The sequence below is a fragment of the Belonocnema kinseyi genome, chromosome 3 (genome assembly GCF_010883055.1).
Source record: "Belonocnema kinseyi isolate 2016_QV_RU_SX_M_011 chromosome 3, B_treatae_v1, whole genome shotgun sequence".
Taxonomy (NCBI): domain Eukaryota; kingdom Metazoa; phylum Arthropoda; class Insecta; order Hymenoptera; family Cynipidae; genus Belonocnema; species Belonocnema kinseyi.
Window position 1 is genome coordinate 92,003,198 of NC_046659.1, and position 24,131 is coordinate 92,027,328.

The following is a 24,131-nucleotide window of genomic DNA, read 5'->3' on the forward strand; positions in this document are numbered from 1 at the left end:
GGGGGGGGGGGTCAGAAGTTCCTGATAAATGTATCACGTATTTTGTGAATGGCCCCCTACACGGAAAACTCCATATTTCTGTGACAGCGATACGGACTTGTTAATTTTTCAAAATCCAATGTGACGTATATGTATCACTGTTAGAACGATATCAGAAAGCTAATACAGCGAAACTCTCAAAATAGCCTCCGTAGCGATACAGTTCCGTTCTAGTAGCAGTATACGTATCTTCTCTAAGGCAGCCACAAAAAGTGTGTCGTTCTGACGCCCATACGGTAGAATTGCAACAGCGCTATGACGGCGTTGCAACGTCTATACGTCAAATCTCGCCTTATTTTGACATGTTGCAGTTCCAGTGAATTTAATTTCATTTAATAATGGATGCGTGGTTGGGAAAAATTAACCGATTGGGAATTTGAAAAATACATCGATTACCTTGCGACCCCTCTAATATTGCTACACGGAGACACCTTTTGCTGCAATATTTGCTCAAAACCATACTAGATTTTACTATTTTCAGTTTGCAATAAAGGGACATAGCGGAACTTTTGTAATGTTTACTACTCCGAGTAGTAACCAGTAACTACATGCCGAACTACAAAATTCATTGGAAAAAAATTTAAAAATATTACATTTATTTCTACAGAAGATTGCAATATTTGTAAAGGACTATAGTAACGTCGAGAGAGACCGGCGCACTGATTTAATAAGCGACTTAGTAAAAATTGGTGCAGTCAGATTTGCAGACGAAAAAGAAGAAACCCAATATGCGTTGTGTCGCGTTGAAGGTCACGATACGTATCCTTTACACGAGCATACGACGTAAATGCGGACTTATTTATAATGGGATGTTGATCTCTTTCGCACTATTATATTTATTTAAATTGCAATTGTACAGTACACACGATTATATTTAGTTTATACATTATTATAACATGCAGAAATATTATATTACAAGCTGAAAAAGAAAAATGTGATTAAAGTAAAGGGCTGGTGTGAATCGAACACGGTAATCAAATATCCTAATATCCAGGTTAAAAAATTATTTTTTGCTCTTTGTGGAAAGTTTATTTTGCAATAGTAACTTTTCGAATTATCCTAATTTACTGTATTCAGGATCTTTGCATCAACCCAAATTGAGTGATTGATAAATTTAAGGAATTTTAGTAGAGCGTTTTCCGTGTAAGAAATATATCCTTTAATTTGCTTTTTCTTGCATAACTATTTTTTTAAATTTTGAATATTCGATTTTTTCAACGCCAAAAGCATACATTTATAAAATAAGTGAACTATAATGTTTCGCGAAGACCATATTGGTAGTAAAGTTAATTTTTCTTTTTATGAAAATAAATTGTTTTGGCAAACTGCAGAATATATTTCGCTCAGGTCGTGACAATTGATTTAACTTGTACCATCGGCTCCGTTCTCCATCAAAATGGAATGATCGATTCTGTGAACGGATTTCAATTAACCGGATTCCGAAATTCTTGTTGTTGTAGCTTCAACTGGAATTCAGAAGTTTGAAGAAACACCACAGTACACAGAAGTCAATCCTAGCCAGGATGCGAAACTCATTTGCCGTGTCCTTGATAAGAGGGGTCAGTGCATTTGGCAGAAGGATCAAAAGGTAATTATCCTCAATTAAAATCAAAATAATGTGCCAGTGAAATCAATCTCGCAACATTTTTACAAATCTTACATTAAAAATTTGTATATGTAAAATTAATTTCTAAGGATTCATAAGAATGTCTATTGATCTGTCTTTTCAAATCAATTACTCACGGTCATGTTAATCAGGATGGTAATGAAGATAACGAAAATTACTGAATTATGTCAAAAAAGGGGCTAAATGATTTCTCGTTAAAAATGAATGTCAATCAATCAAGTGTATTCAGCTGCGCGCAGTCTTTGGAACAAATGAGAGAGTATATTTTTTCTCTCTTGCTAACGACTGGAACCAAATATATTCATCCGAATTTTTTTCTCGTAAAATCACAGTGAAAAATCAAGCCGACGTTTTTTACCCGGTATGCAATATATACCACAATAACCCATGATTTATTTCCAATTTTTCAACTGTCATCCTTAGCCCCTAGATAGTTTAAAAATTTGAACATTTGGAAATAAAAATGTTTCAATGTGTACATATATAATCCAGTGTGTAATACAATTGTTTCAAAAAGTGCATACGTACCTGAGAATTATTTCGATTCTCTTATTTAAAGGAGGTATAATTATACTGGTGCTATTTTAAAAAAGTATGAAGGACGTAATGGAATCTAAAATGTTGTTCAGACGTTTTTCTTTCAAATTTGAACTTTGCACCATTCACTTTAAATACCCTTTATATTCTAATGCAACTTTTTTTATATTTAAAGTTCATATATTCAGATAACATTTTTATATTTTAAAATTGGGGACTGGGGCCTAAATTCCGAATTTTGAAGAAAATAAACGTCACTCATATTCCTATCTGTATATATATGTTCCAGGCAAAGTCCGATGTGCTGTCAGTCCGCAGTCTGCCTAGTCCCTCCGCGAATTGACTGAGCGGTGTCAGGCAAAGTCCGAAGTAGCACTTTCACTTCGGACTCTGCCTAGTCAAATCACGAAGTGCCCGACAAGCTCAGACAAAGTCCGGAGTAAAAAGAAAACCTACGGGGCTTACTTTTCTCGCTGCACAGTAAGCTGGCTCGGGAATTTACCATTCAAAATAGGCTGCAGGTCGCAATTGTAAACGGTTATGAAAGTTTTTTTTTCTAAAAAGAATCAGTATTAAATTTGTAAGAAAACTTATTGATTATATTTATCAATTTTTGTTTCAAATATAATTATTTATTTAACGCAAGTTATTTTCTAAAAAAAAATAGGAAAATAAACTTGATACGTATTTTATTTGACGTAGTATCTTTCTAAATTCGAAATACGCGACGAGTTTTTTGCAATTTTGAGGGCACTGAATTTGTCTTCGAATTTAATTTTCATCAGTTGATTTTCCGCTTCGTGAGCCATCGTTAAGAATTTTTAAAAACACTGTCGATTTATAAATATTATTCCGAAGCGATAAAAACAACTCATTCGGAAATGTACACTAAAACTCGGACAATAAGATAAAAAATTAACTTTTTATAATACTTCCAACATTAGTACAAGAACTTCTATTCAAAAATCTTCCAAACTTCGACGACCACGTTAGTATCTAGATTATACTATTGTTATTTTGTAGATAACTAAGTAGGTGCACCAGTCCCTAAATAAAAGGGCGGTGGTAGGGAGGGAGTGGGAAAATAACATTTCCTCATTAGTTACGAAACTAATACGAAATTAAAAGGAAGTTTTGTTTTGAAGTGTTATTGCTAAACCATTTTTAAACCAGATATTCAATTTATCTATTTTGATTAAAGGCAGATTTTTATTTGCTATACTAAATCTTAGTAGCGTTGTCTAAACAGTAATTTTCGATCTTAATCAATTAATATTTTTAATGTTAAAAACAAATTTTAAAACCGAAACCCCTATTACTGGCTCTCTCTTACTTAAAAGTTGGGTTTTACAATAAATATTGTAGTTTTTTTTACCTATAAAATTTTATAGTTTATCTTTTATAATAAAAAGTATTTTACACGTATACTGAATCATTTTTCATAAAATTAATCAACAATAAACCATTGTTGTTATTAATAATCTATTTATTACAAATAATAGACGCATTAAATAATCATCTTTTTCTTAAAAGGCTTGAAGTCAGAAACTATTCACACTTTAGAAGAATCAAAATATTAAAAATGAATTATTTATGTTTTCTAAGTCTATCTACGTTAAATATGATACATATTGAGTTTTTCTTTTTCTTTTTAGAAAATAACTTACCTTAAATAAATATATTTTTAAATAAATGGATATATGTACTCAATAAGTTATCTTAAAAATTTCATGCTGATCATTTCTAAAATAAAAACTTTCAAATTCGTTCACAATTGCGATCTGTAGACTATTTGGAATTGTAAATTCATATATATATATATATATATATATATAGATCAAGTGACTTCTCAGACGATCCTTAGAAGTCATAAAGGAATGAAACTATGCTGTAAAAATACGCATTTTTGAACATACTCAAAAATGGGTTCAAACTGTCGAAAAGAGGAAAAGGAACTATTTGTAAGTCTCTTCAAAGAGTGCAACCTTTACTTTGAACTTTTTCCCATACAATAGTTAGTTGATAATAGTAAGTTAAAAATGAAAGTTCCAGACCATTCGCATTTTGCTGGAAAATATAAAAGACTTGCACAGGAAGATTGTAACTGGAACTGTCTGTATAAGCATAATTAAAGCAGGTGGTTAATCACTGGCTTCGCGGGGCATTTCAAGTTACCCTACTTATAATTCAAAATAAAATTTTCCAATCACATTTTGAAAAGCTGACTCTGGCATTGTCTTAAACGAATCATGTCTATCTCTGCTGAATATTATATCAAGAAAGTATCGTTGAATTAAGCCTCTCCTTTTCATTTTTTTCAATCTTCTCTTTCCATTCTTCTTATGACGGAAGGTTGATTAACGGGCGTTCGATTTACGAGAAAAGGAGATCATTGATCTTCTTCTGACGCATATTACGAAGCGATTGTTGCATGCTCCGAGTGTCTGTTCGTAGAGTGCAATCCGTGGAGAACTTAATTACGGAGAAAAGACGATTATGAAAGAAAGGCAAGATACGTTGGATTGCTGAGTTCGGGTGGACGACTCGACTCGACTCGAGGAAACTGAAAGACCCGTGAAATGCAGCTGAGAAGTGTAGGGGTAGAAAATGGGATGAGGAGGAATAAAGAAAAGGGAAGGAATATCCGGAGAGATTCGTAAAAAAAGTCTGCGAGATTAACGATAACGACGATAATGAACTCGAGTGTCGCTGATGAGAGACATAACTTGATTGATAAAGAAATCGAGTGAATACTGTCCGCTAATTATCTTTCGGTCCAAAAGCAGCGATTGCAATTTCGCGAGCCTTTGTTCTTGTCGGTTATATTTAGCATACTTATTTACTTATTAATTCTGTTCACCGTATCTCATAAAGGTTACACTCTAAGGCTCTTGGTCTCAAATTTAAATAATAAAATTCCTTCACTAAATTCATTTTTATTCAATTCAATAGAAGTCAGGTGTGTTGTCAGAATTACATAACAGGAAATGTAATTTATATGCGTTTTGAAAGAGCTCTATACTCTTCTAGACGATCTACTATTGAAAGAAAATTCTATCATTCACTAAAATAGCAATACGTTTAAACATTTTTATGACGTGATTTTGATTTAATTAAATTTAAAATTATTAAATCTTAGACATCGTTTTAAAAATATCAGTAATGTTCGATATTGAATTTAATCTAATTTTATATTGATCGATTTTTAAAGCATACATTTGAAATGTTTAATTTTTCATTTTTATTTCGCGAAGATTCTAATTCAAAGCTTTTACATTTTGAATAGTTTAGTTTTGAAAATAACTCGACTAAAAAATATCTGTCTCTAAAGGGATCACGAAGATCAAGAAGACTTTTTCGGATTCGCAAATTCAGATTGCTGAAAAAATCAAACAATGAGAAAGTACTTTTGAGAGTTTGTCGAGCTCTATAGATCTATAAAAACAAAAGTTGAACAAAGTTAATACCTCCCTACACAATGCTCATCAAAAATTTAAAAACTCACCTAATACTTTTTTCATATTGAATAAGCATTTTTTGTAGTTCACCATAGAGCTTACCAAATTCTGCCAGAAAATTGGAAGATATATATTTATATAAATATTGGCAGTAATGTTTAAAGGACTAAATTGAAAGGACTTCTACTTTAAGCTGCATTTAAAAATCATGTTGTAAGCTCCTTATTCCATTTTGTCAATTATAATATAAGGGGTGAAAGTCTAAGGCTATAAAGGCTGCAAGGTAAATAAGATATGACAAAATAATTATTAGAAAGTAATTAAATAATCAGGGTTATTTGGACTTTGTTTCAAATAAGTAAAAATTAGTGTAGGGGTTGGTATAAAAGCAGGAGGAATTTATGTTGTATTTACACAGGAAGGGTGATGGACTCGAAGTCAATTCAAGGGCGAAAGGTATTCGCTACAGTCTTGATAAAAAGATTCTGTTATATCGTTTCTTTTTATCTTCCTTGCTCTTTCCACAAAGGTATTGGAACTTCCGCATTTGTCTGGTTTCCCATCTCATCTCCAATCAAGCGCCAGGCAGAGAAATATATGTAGTCAAAGGATCGACATTGCTACGTGAAGGGCATAGTGCCGAGAAAAGTAACACCTTTGCTTTGTATGTATGATACACGGACGCCTTTTCGATATGAAGTCATAGATTTATGCTGCATATATGTCACGACCTTACTGTGTTTCCTATTATATCTTCTCTTTTACGTACAGTTTTATTCCCTTTTTTTCAAAGTGAAAAATACATTAAAAACTCTGGGATAAATTTTGTTGCAGGTAATTTCAAGATGTTGTGCCATCTCGCTCGTAGTTGGGGCACGCAAATCATCTATTGTTTTTGCCGCAAATCTGTGTAAATAATTTACAGTAGGTGACATTTCGTACCTCAAGCGCGCGGGAAACGATACCTTGAGAAGTGGTGCCATTCACACTACCAAGCCTAATTTTGGTTACAGGTATATGGTACCCTGAAATTAGCGTTAGATTCACACTCTGTTTTTACTGTAAAATGTATTTACAAAATCATTTTGATAAGCTATCATAAGAGACTGATTCTATATTACTCCATGTGCCACAATAGCCCAGATTTTCAAATTACCACATATGCCATATTAACCTATGTGCCATATTACTCTAAGCGCAATATTTTCGTATGTGCCACATTATTATCTCAGGTTATGCCTTCTCTACCCCTAATCATCCCCTGACATCCACCAATACTTTCATTATGCTCTGCCATCTCTAGCCTTTCTTTTCCATCATTCACATATCCATAGTCAAATATATCACATGTCTTTTTCCCGTAACTTTATTACACTTTACCCCGAACGTATGCCACTTGCCCCAAACTTATACAACTTTTTCCCAAACTTTGTGTCACTTTTCCTCAACATCATGCCGCTTATGTCACATCATTGTGGCATTTTGTTACAAACTTATGCCCTTTAACATGTTTACTTTTCTTTCCCACATTTCTAACATTTACGAATGGGATGCCATACTTTTTTGAGAGACTTGCCCCCCAACCACCCCTGCATATACTGTCCCTACACCTTACCTTATCTGGCCCCTTGCCCATCTATTATAGTGCTATTCCCAGAAACCAAATTTTTGCTTCTACCCTGAAATACTTCCTTTACCTACTTCGAATTGAGATGCCACCTTTTTTAAACCGCCGCTGTATCATGAATTGTCTCATACCGCCAGTACCAGCTAGGATTGATTTAAACGTAGTTTTTAATTTTTTCAAATAATTTCAAATTCAATTAATGATGAAATGGATCATAAAATTAATTGAGAAAGTATTTCATCATTGATTATAACTTTCGTTAACATATTGATTTCCTTTTCCTTTTCAGAGTTTTGTGGAATTTCGAAAAAATCTTTTTCTTTCAATATCTTCAAAATGATGATTTATGATTTGTTTGAAAGTAGTTACAAAAAAGTAATTTTTTATATTATACATAGTTATATAAAAACCACTGCAAAGTATTGTATAGAATGTGAGTTTTCAATTCATATTTAGTACTTCAAATTTATAATGTTTTAATTGTTTTTTTGTTTGTTTTTTGTTAATTTTCAAATGAAAATTAATATGAATTATATATGAGAATCTGAATATACATTATTATTAAAATGCAAATAATAAACCTAATACTGGCGCTTGCAGGTACATTATATTATAAAAAGCTCTCACCTGTTTAAAAAAACTAAGACACTCTAAAATTATTTTAGTTCAAGTCTCAAAGTCAATAAAATCTTAATTGTTAAAAATATAAGAAACATTATGACGGGGGTAGGGGTGGCAAGCAAAATAATTTTTATATTCCCATTCTAATGGGAAGGTATTAGGTTTCTGTAAAATTTGACTTCGTCGGTTTGAATTACATCGCCACGGTTCAAGACACGCTGAGTCAGAATAAAATTGTTTTTATTAAGGTGCTTGAAGTCTCCATAGTTTTTTTTTAATCGGCAAGATACGTTTAGAATTTTTCGTTTAGATTCTCTTAAAAATATAAGGTCAAGCTTCGTTGAAAAAAAATTAAAAATGTTAAAAATGTGTACATACTTACAACATTGGTCTAAATATTATTGCACAGTAAAAAAAATTGAGCGATGACAGGGATATTATTCTTCATTATAACTAAACATTTAGCTGAAAACGAACGAAGGAATTAAGAAAGATCCCTGGATCAGCGAAAATGAATATTCTTGACCATTTTCTATATACCAAGGATATCGTCTAGTCAATGCCCTAATAAGTATAGCTATAATAGGGATATTAAGAATAGGTGCCTGAAGGAATTATCGGAAGAGCGCCGGTGCATTGTGGGAACAGCGAAATAAAATGGCGACGGTCTAGGCGGGAGCAGTGACAATTGTTTCGATTGTAGGTGATAACTATATTGAAATATCAAGAAACGCGATAAAACAAACTTGACCTCCAAATGCATTATACGGATTTCAGGGAAATTCATTTTCGCGATAGTAAACCAAAGATTGGCTACTGTAAGTTAAAATATTTCTATAAAAACTACATTTTTTCTAATCTAAAGATAATAAAATTACACATAATCTGTCGAAAATAATAAACTCTCCAACTTAGCAATTATGTCCAAATTACTGATTTACGAGAACAGTTTACATAAAGTAACTAAATGTTTAACTCTTCTAACTAAACGTTTTACCTAATCTAAGCGGACACTTTCTTTCAGTTTAATATATTCTCGATTCAATCGTTCGCCTCAAGAACTTTTTCCGTGTGTTCATCACAATTCACTTAACTTTGGTAATAATCATGGAAATATTGTTGTTTTTATGTTTTAATAATTTGGTGCGTACAATTATTATTTGAGATTCTGCCACTTCTTTGCACTGAGTTTCACCTTAGTCTAGAATCTAGGAGAGAAATTCTACAAATATATCTTGCTATTTGAACAAAATAATATGAATAATTACCATTAAAACGAGCCCACTTTAAGAAACCTTAATTATTTTAATATTTTTTGTGATATAACGAGGAAAAATGTCCATGATGATATTATAAAAAAAGCTCTTCAGCCACAGCTCAAAAGATAGGTATGTAGACAATTTCTGGAGATAGTTTTTTAAAAAATGTTGAAAAAAATGGTTCATCCAAAAAAAGATCTGTAAATTTCCGTAAGTCCAATTTTGATAAGTAGCATAGCTTTTGTTTTAATCGTGAAAAACGTTATAAAAAAACTATGAAAAATACAAAAAAAATTATTATATACGTAAAATATGAATCTTAAAAATCTCTACAAATTGAATAAAACCCGTTTTTTAATTAAATGTTGAGCTTTTTGAAAAATAAAAAATTCTATTTCCCGGCTAAACTATATGCTACATACGAAAAAACTCAGTAACTGATAATTCGTCAAAAATAACGAATTGAATGGGTTACTTTCGTCTAATGAATTTAATTAGTCAAACGCTAGACGACCAATTGGATAGTCAAAATTTATTAATTGATTAGTTAAAAATGAGACGCTTTCGGAGAGACGCGCATGTCCGTAACGCAATTGTTTATTTCTAAGACGTCACTTTAAATCGTTTTTTAAATTACACGATGAGATTTATTTTTAATACGTGGCATTTCTCCGTTCTAATCGAAAAGTCTGGGGTACTTCTCGTGAATTTCCGTGATAGCCAGTGTCTTCTTTTAAATCAACTCTCTCGCCTATTCTTAAAAGTCTGTTTGAGTAACAAAAGAATCTTCACTTTTTCTGCGTCAACGTCTTGACAGTGGTTATGTTGAGAAATTCACTAATGAATTGGTAGTTCTCAGAAATAACTTATAAAAATGAGTCATTTTTTCGACGAATTCAATTGTCATGGTACAAACAGTGGTCCGTTGACTAATTCATTAGTAAAAACCTTGAAAGTAACTAATTTTTCACTAAAAATTAAGTGTACTGACTGAAAAACTTAAATTTTAACTAATTCAGATTTAACGAGTACAAAGTCATTTTCAACCTTTTTCTGATAGAACGGACGGTTTTTCTCTCAAACATCCAAAATATAATTGAAGAAAAAAATAAATTCAATTAAACAATTTGAAATATATAAAAAAGTCCAGAAAAGAAATGAGTGCTTTTAAAAAGATCCACAAAGTCGCCTTCAAATATTTTTTTATAAAACTCACTCTTTTTCTCTTCAACATCGAAAATGCTTTTAAGTATTTTTACTTGAATTACCAGCTAACTTCACTTCGTTGATTACTGAGGGGAAAACAATGACCGAATGCATGGAATTCGGTCCATTTTTGTCTTATTTTGTTAATATATTCGCAAAAACTAATTTTTTGAAAAATAGTTTCAATTTGTTAAGAACTATTTAATGAGATAATAAAATGATAGTAATTATTGTTTATTACGAAGATATTACAGAAATAAAGTTTTGTTCCGTGCATTTGGTCCATTGTGTTCCCCTCAGCTTTTAACGAAGTAAATTTAGCTTATGGTCGAAGTGAAAATACCTAATTGAAAAGTAGAAAATTAAAATTACCAGATAAGCAAAATGAGACAAAAAAAAAGGTGTTAGGAAAAATTGTTCCTTTTAAAAACGGCAACAAAATCTCTATTTAACCATTTTTATAGCAATCCAACGCAAAGAGCGAATATGTTCCTTCAAACCCATATAGAGCCTTAAATATATTAATTTGCTTTTTACTGTAGATTTTTAGCAATGCTATGGACCTGAAATTTGCTAGTATAAAATATTTTGGAACGTTATTGCCAACCATATTTTTTCATTTTCAGTTGCAATTGAAATTAATTGAAATTAAGAAGATCATATCACGCTAAACGGGCGAATGCTTTTTTTGAGAAAAGTAAATAATGTAGTATGGTGCGTTGAATCTGAGGTCGGAGGTTTTCTACGTCCCTTTTTAAAGCTCCGGTGATTGAAATTTATGTACAAAAGCTACACGTATAGCCAAGTTCGCGGTGGCGCGTTAATCGCATTTTCTTTAAAGATATATCATAAAAGAAGAGCAGCCGACCTCGCTGTCTTTCCCCCCAGGAAAAGTGGAAGCGACCACCAATAATTTTGCCATCGTCGAAATTGATGGCATCGAGTCCTGCAACCTCTGGCCAACTTCCGGTTTATACGAAATGGAAGTGCACGAATATAAGGTGAAGTGGCCAAATGCCAAAAGCATTAACACATTTTTGTCCTGACTCTGACGGATAGATTATTCTGCTTATTACGTATGCTAAGCGAGATTTATGATTCTCCATTCGGCTGCGTAAAATTAATTGAATCGTTCACTGGAGAATAAATCTCTCTAGCTTTATTCTCGCCATTTTTATATTCTGTCCGGCATTTATCAGAGGGCATTAATGCAAAATGTATTCAAAGAATATGATGATAATGAGTTAAAGTTTCAGTGTATTTTTTTTTATATTTATAACTAAGGAACTCCTTTGTTATCTTTTAGTTCAGTTCTAATTTTAAAAGATTCTGAAGGCATTTCTAAAACGAAAATTAAAAATGACAATTTATAAGAAGTATAAGCTTTAAAAACGAAAGATGAGTCTTTTCAGAAATTGAAAAACATTATTTTTGTTCAAAACATTCTGTCTTCTTCATCGAGGGAAAAGGGGAAAGCTTCATAACTTCATAACTACTTCATAATAGCTTCATAACTACTTGATGAAGGTAACCAGGAAAGCATTTTATCAGCATTTTTGCAATGTAAATTAATTACTCGTAAACATCTTTTTTAGATTTTGTAGTAGGGTGGAGTGAATGCTGAAATTAATCAAATTGAAATTTAAGTTAACAAAAATATATTCAAGTCGCAATAATAATTTCTGCAATTACCAAATAACTTCAAATTTAATTATAATTATTTTTCAATTAAAAAGTAATTAAAATATCGATTATTTCCTTTCTTACGAATAACTACACAAGCAATGAAAATAAATTTAGTGTTACCAGATGACAAGGTTATGCGAAAAATTGGATATGTTTAAAGTATATTTGTACGCGTGAATAAAATAACAATCAATTGTTTTTAGCTAAGACTTAGATGTTTTTATTAATGTTTTCTTTAATGTTTTCTTAATTCCTTCTTTACCTTCAAAACATAGGTCTTCTAATAATAAACCGGTATTACCGGATGGCACCGAATGACTTTTTCGGGCTTTTCTATTATTTTGGACAAATAAGGACACTTTAAGGGGAATTGAAATTTCACATATCAAAGTATTTTCAATAAGTTTGAATTACTAATCAGTTTAAATGTGGAAATTGAGCTCTTAATTCATAAAGTTAATAAGAAAATATTTTGTCACCGGATTACATAAAAACTCGGGTAAATTAAAAAAATTACAATTCTGAAACTATAATTAAAAACGAGAAAAAAAAACTTTGTTTTGTAATTCTTCAATTAATTCTACAAAACGCGTGTATTTTACAATTAGATCTTAGGTTTTTTTTGACAAGATATAATGCCAGAAGGTTGAAAAAGGTAGTCATGGACACGTTATAGGATGACACTTGCTCATACTTAATTGAATTTATTTTGATATAAAATTAACTAAAAATAATTAGGACATCGGGTACTGTAAAAAAATAGGTCTACTAAAATCCTGTAATAAAAAAAATCTTCTAAACACAAGCATATAGTATTCCAGACAGTTTCTGCGACTTCATGTGTAGAACCTGCCTGATTTGAAGTTTTCGGCTGCATTAGATTACAATATCACGTGATTAAATAATATTACAAGATATGATATAGGATTACACAATATTAGATAGGAATACATGAGATTGCAGAAGATTATAGGGATTATTCAGGATTTCTTGGGGTTTCCTAGGATTCCAAATGATTACAAGAGATTTCACAAGATATTAAATAATAATATAAGGCACTGTATGATATACTTACATAAACTTGAAGATTTATTCTTGGTATTAATGCAGGAATATAATTAGTATTTAAATTTTTTTTCCTAAGTTTGTTGTCGTGCCCAAAATTAGGTATCTTGAAAAAAATTGTCTATGATTTTATAAATTGAAATAATATCATCAGTTAGGTATTTTGAAAGAAAAAACAGAATTTTTACTAACAAAATTTAAGACGTGTTAAAGATAATAATTAAAGAATATTTTCTGTAATGCATATATAGTTATTTTTTTGAGAAATGTTTTTTTTTCACAAAAATGTTGTTGTTGTCATAAGCTTAGAAAAATTTATTTATTAAATTGAAGCGAGTAAAGTTCTAGAGAATATTTTGTTCAAAAGATAAGCCATTCTTTATTTTAATTGCAGCATTTTTCAAAATTTTGTGAGAAGCGATTATAAGAAAAAATGTGATTTTAAAAAAAATTGTTAAATAGAGGTTTTTTTAGGACTTAAAAAATTTTCATGTAAAATAATGTCTTTTGTTTGAAACGGTATTATTAGCCATATTATTTTGATTCTTAATGTAATAGAAAGAATTTATTTAACATTTATTTTTTGTCTCTACAACTATCTGAAGTTCTGTACTTACTAGATTAAGCAAACAATTAAGATTACATTTTATTATCTGGAAACTAAAAATGGTTAGTTTTCATATATATATTTTTGTTTGTGTTGTTTTTCCTTGTAAAATTCCGGAAGTGTGCTGTGTAAAGGTTACTTTGTAATCTTTTTTTCTCAGCAATTAAGTATATTTTAAGAATTACGCACAAGTGCATGGAATTACGCCAGATTTGATAAAATTACGCGAAATTACATTGAGTTACAGAAGCTTATACGGGATGACATTGCAGATTGTGCACCAAAATTCAATAGTCGTTAAACCCTTGACAATTTATAATTTTTTAAAAATGTGCAAAAATATGTTGTTTTATTGAGTTAAACCTGAAATTTCTTCAGCAATTATTAAAGAAATACGCTATTATTTTTTTTCATGACAACATCGTAAAAAATCCTACAAAATCTAGAAAAATGGTAAATTTGTCAATGTTAGAAGCATGAAAAAAAATTTGCATTAATGGAAAATAATAACTAGTTTCTTCGATTTAAGCCGAAGAAAATATCGGATTCGACATATGAAAATTTTTCAAAAAAAATTAAACATTTAACGCAACAATTCTGAATGGAACAAAAAATTATGTTTTACGTTTTTTATTTTTTATTGCTATTCGCTGGTGTTTTTAACGTATCTGTACTGGTACAAAAATTAGTACTTATTGACACATCTCCAAAAAATTATTTGATTTACAATTGACAGTACCTAAAACTGGACAATCTTAAATTTTTAAGTTTAAAATTGAATTTTCAAAAAATTTAATAATTTCAAACTGGTTAGTTAGAAATACTTAACACTGTCGAATATCAAATTAAATGCCTTAATAATTACCAAATCTCAGAATCGCTCCAAATAGTAAGTGTTTGTAAGGAAACAGTTTTGAATTAAAAGTATTCACAGTGGAATTGATTTAAAATCAAGCCCTTGACGTATAGAAATTTTTGTTTCAAGATAGTAGGTCTTGTTTTCAAACAAAAAATACGCTTTAATCTAACAAAGGAAGCCTATGTTTTCTATGCTGGAAATAAGACAATATTTAAAAAAAAATATTCCAAATTGTACACTTTTAATTTAGCTGCTAAAAAAATGGAACCATTTTTATGCTATGGACTAAAATCTTAAATCATTTTAGCATTAAGCATTTCCATTAAAATAATTATTATTTGATATCTAGAGCAATAGAAACTTAAAAAATTCGTTTGAGTGAATATTTTTTATCAAGTGCCTGACACAACAAAATTAATTAGACATTCAATATTAAATTATTATTTTAAATGTTCTGTTTCAGGCCATTCCAAACATAACAAATTATATTTCTTAAAATTTAGCAATTCACAATTAAAATGTCGGAATTGGTTATTTTTATTCGTATTGTTAATTTCAGGGCAATTTAATAATAATGCTCTGAAGAATAAAAAAAGTGTGAGTTATATTGCATATTGGCTGAGTGCCAAAAGCCGCAACGCGTGTTTACCTTGGAATTCGAGTATCGTAGAATTCATTAAAAGCATGTGCCTTGTGTGGAAAACAGTTACATAAATACTGAACAGCTTGATATACGGTTGTAATCATCGGAGGCGAAAAAAAATATAAACGTCATTTCTATGCGAAAGATAGGCCCGTGAATCTGTTGCTTCATTATCTACATATGCTTTGTTATATGGTGTAAATCTGTTTATTTTTTCATCTTCTTTATAATAATAATTATTATTAAATCTTCTACCTTATCAGAAAATAGTTAAAGGGCTTTTACATTTAAACATTTTTAGAAGGAAATATGATGGCATTGTCTTAAATTTTACAAACGTTTATTATCGTTTTACGGAAAGTGTATCGTCATATTAGCTGAACTTCAAATCGGACGGGAAAAGTATTTTTCTGAGAAGGAGGAGCTTTTGTATAAAAAAGTTTGATCGTAAAAATCTTTTCCTGCAGCTGACGACTTCAAACTGAACTGACAGAGTTGCTCATTTTCTCGAATTCAATTAAGGAACAAAAAAGATTTTACGACATTTTTATGTTTAAAGTTTCGAAAAAAGTGTAAAAGCTAACAAATTCTGAGTAATTTAAAAACATTTATTGAAATGCATGAATACAGGAAAATATTTATTTAAGGAAAATAAATTCTGGTAAGATTTTTAAAGATATTTTACCTTTTTCGAGTGGTATTTTTTATGTTACTGGTTACGTCACACAAGGGAAGCATTCTGCATTTTTGTATTACCATGAAAATCCGAGGGAGATTCTTGTAACTTCTTTTTGACAAAAGAATACAATATTTATTATTGTCTTCTTCTGATTAGATCCAGAGGTGTTTTTCTGTTATTTCATATAGAGGAGAAATGTCTGAATAAATGTGTTACTTTTCATAATTCCCAGGTGGGTTTTTCGTAAATCTTTTGGGTTGAAGAAAAATATATCATTTATTATTTCCTTTATTTGAAGGTAAAAACAAAAATAATTTCCTGAGCCATCGAGATTTATAGCCCAATGTAGGAAAATTGAAATCTTTCTACTACTCTGAAATTGCAAATTTTCTCAAACATTTCTTTCTGGTAATAGGAAGTTACAAATCTGCCTGAAATGAGGTTCGCCGCTGGTAAATCTATAGAAACTTTTCAAGATATTTCCCGTTGAAGGCTTATCATTTTAGTTGAAAACTAACCTGTTTTGTTGAAAATCCAACTGTTTTTGGTTAAAAGTCAATTTTTTAGTTGAAAAGTTTACTATATTATATTTTGGGTTTAAAATTATTCATTCTTAGTTAAATAATATTTATTGAACTTTTAATAATATACTATTATTAATAATATTTTTCAGTTCAAAATTCAGCGTTTTTTAAAACAGTGCTTTCTAAATATTTAGAAGTAGGACTTGGAACTATAAATAAAGTAGACGGAACCTAATAATTTCGACGTCTTCCGGACTTATGGACCATTAGCCTGGAAGATGTCGAAATTATTAGGTTCTGCCTATTTTATTTATAAAGTAAAATTTTCCCATACGTAAAAAGAGAAATCATTTTTTTCTTTTTGAGAGTTGGAACTAGTTCAATCTAGAGAAGCTATTTTGTAAAGAAGAAAACTAATTTCCAGAGCCATGGATTCATAGCCTAATATAGAAAAATTTATATTTTTCTCCCAGCCTGAAATTCAAAAGTTTCCAAAAAATTCCTTATTTGTTTTCAGAACTAATTATGATTTTTAACGTCAAGATGATCAAAAAAGCTCTGTTTTTCTGAAAAATGAGATGCCATAAGATATAATTATTGAGTGAAACACTATTTGCTTTTTCAACCAGAAGAATTGTTTTACGAAATAAACATGAAACTAAATAAGGAAAATCCTTAATATTATTATAATTCTCACAAGATAAAATTTGAGAAAAATATTTGTCTTCTGCTTTTATTCCACAAATTTCTGAACGTAAGATATTTAATTTTAATTCTTTTTTTTTATCTCAAAGATTAGTAAATCAGTTTAAGTGGGCTGCAGAGCATATTGTACAGAATAAAAGTAGGGAATTTCAAAAGATCGTAAAGTCTTAAGAACGTCGTAATTTAAGAGAAAAAACTCTGAGGCTTGCAAGAAATATATTATTTGCACACGCTACTCGTTTCAAAGTGGCGTGAAAACATATCTCAAGGGAGTTACTACAAGCAAATTTTCACAAACTTTACTGTGTACCTAAACTTTATAACTTCTAGGAATTCCGGCAAGACTTGTATATAGTGTAAACTTCAAACAAAGGTAAATAAGCAAGAAATCAGGCTTCAAATTGAAGTAGTTATGACGCAACGCCTCCGCTGAAAAAAAGCTTACAGTCTTCTAACGAAAGCCTCTAGCGTGGAAAGATACATATAAGCATGAAGCGTCCACGCAAAAGCACTACTTGTAAATAAATCTTTACAATTTGGCAAAAGTCCTTTGGATAAAAGCATTTAATAAAAATGAATGTATTTTAAAATAAATTCAGTAGAAAAATTTAGAAGTTGAAATGTACGTTCGTAGCTTTTGAAATAAACACACTGGGGCAGTAAATTCTACAACGAAAAATAATGGTTTACGTTTAGGTGAATATCATTTTTATTTATTTTTATTTAACGAATTTCATCCGAATTTTATGAAGCAATAAGTTTTCACCTAATATAAGAGGTCTTATTTCAAGCGTTTGAAAAATCAGACTTGTCATCCACAAACAAACCGTGAACTGATTTTGCTTTGTTGCCCTTGTAAAATCATTGAGCTGTAAAATTATTCGCAAAAGGGTAGAAAACTAAACCTAAAGGTACAAGTATTAAGTGATTTACTTCTCCCTAATATATGCAGGCCTTTGAGAAAATGTGTATTATGAAATTCATACCAATCTTGCAAATTATTTTCATTTTCGATTAGAATTCGTTTAGTTTTTAAATCACTCTATTTTGTCCGATATTAAACAGAAATATCACAGCCTAGTACTAGGTGGTTTTGTAGTACAATTTTTCAAGTTAGGAAAGTAAGACTTAAAATAAGTTTTTGATAAATATTCTCTAGTGCAAAAAATCGTCCAAAGAAACGGTTCTTAAATTTCAAAAATACGTTTTGGGGTAATCTGCACTTCACTTTAATGTTACTAAAATTATATTCACTCAACTCGAACAATATTAAGGACCAAACACAAAGTTTGTGTGATCGGTAATATACTTGGAAGATTAGTCTAGAAGCCTCGTGGATGGTAATGCGCAATAAAGGTCTTGCTGATAGTAACAAAGCGACAGCGACGTTGATGTCCTTCCAACATGGCTAGAGAGTTCTAAAGTAATTTCAGCAATCTTCGCCTGACTCTACGCACCTCTTGTAGTTATAGTGGAAATATTTTGAAGCCAATTACCAGAATGCTGTTACCAACATACTTTGTTTAAACTCCGAACTATTAACAACCCAAGAGTGTCATCCTGTGATGACCAAAATCGAAACAATCGTCTTATTATATCAAACAGCATATAGATATATTTATATTAGTATACACCTTCTTTCGAAGCCGTGTTGTTAAAAGAAATTTAAAAGAGATTTTGCTGACTTCACATTGACATTTACTGCTGTTCATAATGACTGACGAAATGCTGACCTGAAGCATTGGTCCAAATGGCTAACCAAGCATTGATTTGTACTGTCGCAACCAATTTCTGACTACTTTTAAAACTGCACTACTGCCACCTCATAACTAATTGAACTGCGCTGCTTTCCAAAATTGCTGACTATAAGCTGACCTGATGCATTATCCCTAATCACTGACTGAATATTGCTCTGTAATAATGCCTCAAACTGACTAAGCGCTGATATTTACTACTGGATCTAAGTTCTGACTACGCATTGTCTTGTTCAACTGATCACATGCCTGACTATCCGATGATCTTTTCTACTGTCTTGAATGGATGCCAGAGCATAGATCTCTCTAAGCTCTGGCATGTATTACTGTATTGATTTGTACTACCGAACCAATGTTTAGCTAAATTTCGACCTGCGCTACTGTCCTCGAATGGTTAATTAAACATTGAATTGTACGATTGTCTCAAAATGCCTCATTAAACGCTAATCTAATTTACTTTCTCGAATGACTCATTAAACGTTGATCTGCACTACTGTGTAAAATTTATCATTAAACGCTGATATTTACTACTTCCACAAATTTCTGACTAACCATTGACCTGTACTACTTCCCTGAATATCTGAATAATCATTGATTTGTACTACATAACCATAAGCCTGTTAACCTTTCCCATTGGCTCAAATGGATGACTAAACATTGATCTGTACTACTGTTTTCAAATTACTGAACTGAACGACTGATCTCGAATGGCATACCAAGCATGCTGTTCTGATTACCCAAACCGTAAACTGTGCAACTCCGCTGACCTTCTAAGCGCCTCTCTATCGCCCCCTTGGAATGGCTTATCTTGTATCTCGGGAACTTATGTAGCGGGACTTCTCTGTATGTTGAGGAAATTTCAGAAGAAATTAGACAAAGCAGCCACCATGGGAACCCTGGAAGCAACTAATTTAATGGTTAATTTTTCATAATATGATAGAATTTCACATGCGTGGTTTGGTAGGGGTGGTTTACACACGGAGAAAAATAGATGTTAGCACAGACTATCTAGATATTAATAGGTAATATCTTAGCGATTTAACTATGGGACAGAAATCTAGATACTGAAGTAGAGCATCCGTATATATTAAAAAGAAGATTTTAACTGACAATATCCAAGATATTAAAGGGCAGAATCAAAGATATTCAAGAAATATTTTTTAATTGTGCAACAATCACCTGGAAAGCATGCCATTTTCTATAAAATGCAAAAGAATGTTAATATCGTAGTCCTCTGTTTTGAAAATTCCAATCCTCAAGCATTCGCCTTTTTGCATAATTATGCGATTTTTGTATTAAACAGATAACACACTGTTCAAGGCTAATATGTTTTTAATACCTGCTTTTCAATATCTATTTTTCTCCGTGCAGGGGTTGGCAGATTAGGGATAGGTGTTTGAATAAATTAAGTTACCTAGGGGTAGATGTTATGTGAGGTAGTTTACGGTGTAAAATTTAACTTTTTAAAAGAAAACAGCGATTAAACCTGTTATCTCTAGCTTTAGGTGGGTTAGCCTGCTTGTGGTTTGATAGGGGTCATTTCTACCCCTAAAAATCAGTGAGGGCAGATATAAATAAGCGCGGGGCTAATATTTTTTAATATTTTACCACTCAGCAAGCTTTAATTAAAATCGATGAATGACAATTGGGTAGGGTTACTTGCAAGTCATTCAAATCTTCTGTCCTATCCGTTTCTATAATATCGTCCTCTCCCCTCCCCTATTGGCCCTCAAATCACAACCCATAATGCCCCTCCTTCACTTCTCCCTCCCAACCCACTACCCCTAATTACCCTAAGTCTCATTACCGCCATCACTTCTATCGTTATATTACCCCCTCCCAATTTGTCGCCCATTGCTCCATACCTCCTGTATCCCTACCTCTACCCCGTACCCACGCTCCCCTCCACTACTTACGCATCACTCTTTGCCCTTTTTTCCGCTCACGTCCCTCGGCCATATCTCCATCTAACCTTTCTCAAATCCCCTTCATCACCTCTACTCTACTACCCTCCTCTTCCCTCACTACTTCCTCCCCTGTGGCTCTTTCAATACTTCAACTTCCACTCACCCCTACTTACCCACACCGAAAATACTTCCCGCCTTCACGCCCCCTTCTCTTCCACCTCCATTTCCCCACCCCTTTCCTACTTGCCCTTACTCCTCTATCCATACTTTTCCACGCTCGCCCTCTCACCTTCTACGCAACACAAATGTTGAAGTGAAAAAGTCTCTACATATTTTAAAAAAAATCTTATATTTGACTGAAAACCAAATTAAATCTACTGATCTTTCAAGTACGTATATGGACAACACGAGAATGGTTATTTAAAAAAATGGGTGTAGTGATTTAATTATTTTTGTTTTCAAGGATGTTCGAGGTATAGTACATATTTGTATATTTTATTTCACTCTACACGGAGAGAAATTTCGGGAGAGCAATGCGTGACACTGCTCCTTGATTTTATCACGCGTTGGCACGAAAACTAATATCTCGGAACCCTTGCTTTTAAAGCATAGGTCTTGAAATTTCAAGCATTTCCTTTTCTCTCCGGTCTCGAATCCTATGCTTTTATATTATAAATTCCGAGTATTTAAAGCACATAAAAATTGGAGCTCAAAAATAACGCGCTTCCGTGAATTAATCTCTTGAAATTTCTCTGCGTGTAGGCAAAAATAATAATTTTTAATAGATTTTGAATTGCAAAATCTCATTCTATTTTCAAAAAGCTTTTTATGATTTATTTATCACGCTTTTATTCAATATTATTTAGCAAATGGTTTGACTCAATAAATAATTGTACACATTACTTCTAAATAAAATGATTTGCCTTAAACCGCGATGAATGGAGTTGTGATCAATCTTTCAAGGAATAGAATGGGCATTTTTAAACTTAAATTATATGAAAATTAAAACTTTTGCCTGAAACGAGAGAAAAAACAGAAATATGGAAATAACTACATTGAAATAAACAATTATGATCTCAAATTTTTTTATTATTTACGCTAAGGTTTTTTATTATCATTTGTTTAAATGATCAATGATTTTTTTTTCAATTTTATGAATGAAGTTTTAGATTACGTAATTTTTAAGATGACTGTGCATCTAGAAAATATTTAAAGTATTCCTTCTACATTCTAGAAACGGACAAAAATGGAGAAAAACTGCATCCCAAATTGTATAAAATAAATAAAACAACATTTTTCAAATTAAATCTAGCAATTTTTTCGTCTTAGGTCTTAAAACAGTTGTTACTCTTTCGCGAAACGAAAAAAATTAAAACTAAAGAGGGTAAGATTCTTGGGGATGAAGTCTATTAAGATTAGCCGTGTAAGACTAATCTTGGCAGAAGTTCTGCATTGTATTTTATCCGTTCTGTTGACCGTTTCAAATAACTCTAAATTTATCAATTTCTTTCACTAAAAATATAAAAATAACCATTTTTTTAAGTTTTCTGCGAAATTTATTTTGTGGGGCTTAAAATATCATAATTAGTTTTATCATTTATCCTCGACACCTTTTAATTCACTAACGCAGTCTTTCATTGTAAATTCTTTTACCATTACAGAAACTGTAAACTTTAACAATACTTGCGAAAAGTAGGAAAGGCTCTAAAACGAAATGATCGCTCTGTAGCTAGTGTGTAAAGTTCCAGGAGCAAATATTGAATTTTAAAGCCTGCTTCGAGAAAACAAACATAACTAACAAGAAAATTTATGTTTTCTCCATAACTTTTTAATGGGGGAGAGAAAAATATAATTTTCTGCAAAAGTTATTTTCACGTTGGTTAGGAGTTTAAAAAATGATTATTGATTTCGAAATAAAAATTGTCATTGAAGTACACATATTAGTGCACACATTATTTTTGAATATAATTTAAGAGAAATGCTAATGGGACGAAAATTGTACGCGATTTTCTAAACTATTCTATATCAATAACGTGAGTGACTATAACATGTCAGAAACTCCTTGCTGCAAAGGGCGTATGAAATCGAATTTGTGCTTCAAGTTCGAAATAGAATTTAAACTCAATTTTCGTGAAACGAGTAATTTAGCGTTGATAGTTTCATGTTTCACTGGTTCACTACTAGAACAGGTTGTTGTATACAACTACACTAGTAATCAGAGAAACTTCAAGTTACGTCAAATCAAATCGTATTTTGAAAACTAAAGTTTAAACTATAATTTACAATTAATTTATTTTTTGTATGGAAACTATTAATTACTTGTTAATCTTTTATTTTATAGAAACATTCAACATTTTTTTCTCATTAAAATAAAATAAAAACAACAACTAAAGATCAAAGCATCGAAAACAGTAATGTGTCGTTTGGGAATTCTCTTTTATTAAAGCTCCTTCGGCTTTAGCGAACACATTCTCAACACGTATCTCGTATTTCGCAATCGAGTAAAACATGCATTGGCATTAAAAAATACGTAGTTTCATTGTCTCGTTTAAAAAAATGAACATTCTTAAAAAAACTTTTGTTATCAAACATTTTATTGCAACTTCTGCCATTTTTTTAAAACTGAATTATCTCCTTTCCAACTTTATTTTCACAATTCAAAAGTTACACATGCAGTCTAATCAGAAGCCCGACTGTTTTTTAATTTCTAAATTATATCCCTAATCTCAGTGACCCACACTTTGTGAATTGAATTTTCTACCGCATCGTGTTCTACATCACATCTGTGGTGCTCTATTGCATTATCTCCTAATAATTTACAAAAAGTCTCTCCAATCGTCTGGCGTCGAGGGTATAGTTACACCAACAATCCAACGATACTTTGTTTATTGAGGGGGGGGGGGCATCAGCGCTGTTTAATATGCTTTATACTGTGAAATTGTTAAATGAAAAAATGTAATTTTTGGATTTTCCATTATTTTGCATTTCCAAATTTGAATTTTGGATTTTTCAAAAAAATTCAGTAAGTTCTTATGATAATCTTGTAGGACATTCAAGACGCAACATTTTTCTTCTCCGGATTTTTTGTCGTATTGTGCGCTATTTGGCTTAAAAGGTTCATGTTCCTGCGTTTTTTTTTTTAATGCTATAACTATGGTCGTTTTTTTTGTGAAAAAAAGTAATTAGGATAAATTGTTCGTCTTTTTGAATACTATGAATATCCATCAAGAAAATTTTTGAATTAAAAAAAAGTGGTCTCAAAAATACACCAAACTCTCGCTTTCAGTCAAGTGTTGCAGGTTGTTTTTAAATAGCCTTGGACTAGTTT

The 24,131-nt window shown here is 31.3% G+C and overlaps 1 protein-coding gene across 1 annotated transcript in view; it reads left to right on the forward strand.

Annotated features, from left to right (window-relative positions):
• Window positions 1–24,131, forward strand: part of LOC117169936 (cell surface glycoprotein MUC18-like) — a 397,122-nt gene that overhangs the window by 284,616 nt on the left and 88,375 nt on the right. Inside the window, exon 2 of the mRNA XM_033356446.1 lies at window positions 1,500–1,627. The gene's annotated coding sequence lies outside the window, so the exon portion shown is untranslated. The remainder of the gene's footprint in view (window positions 1–1,499; window positions 1,628–24,131) is intronic.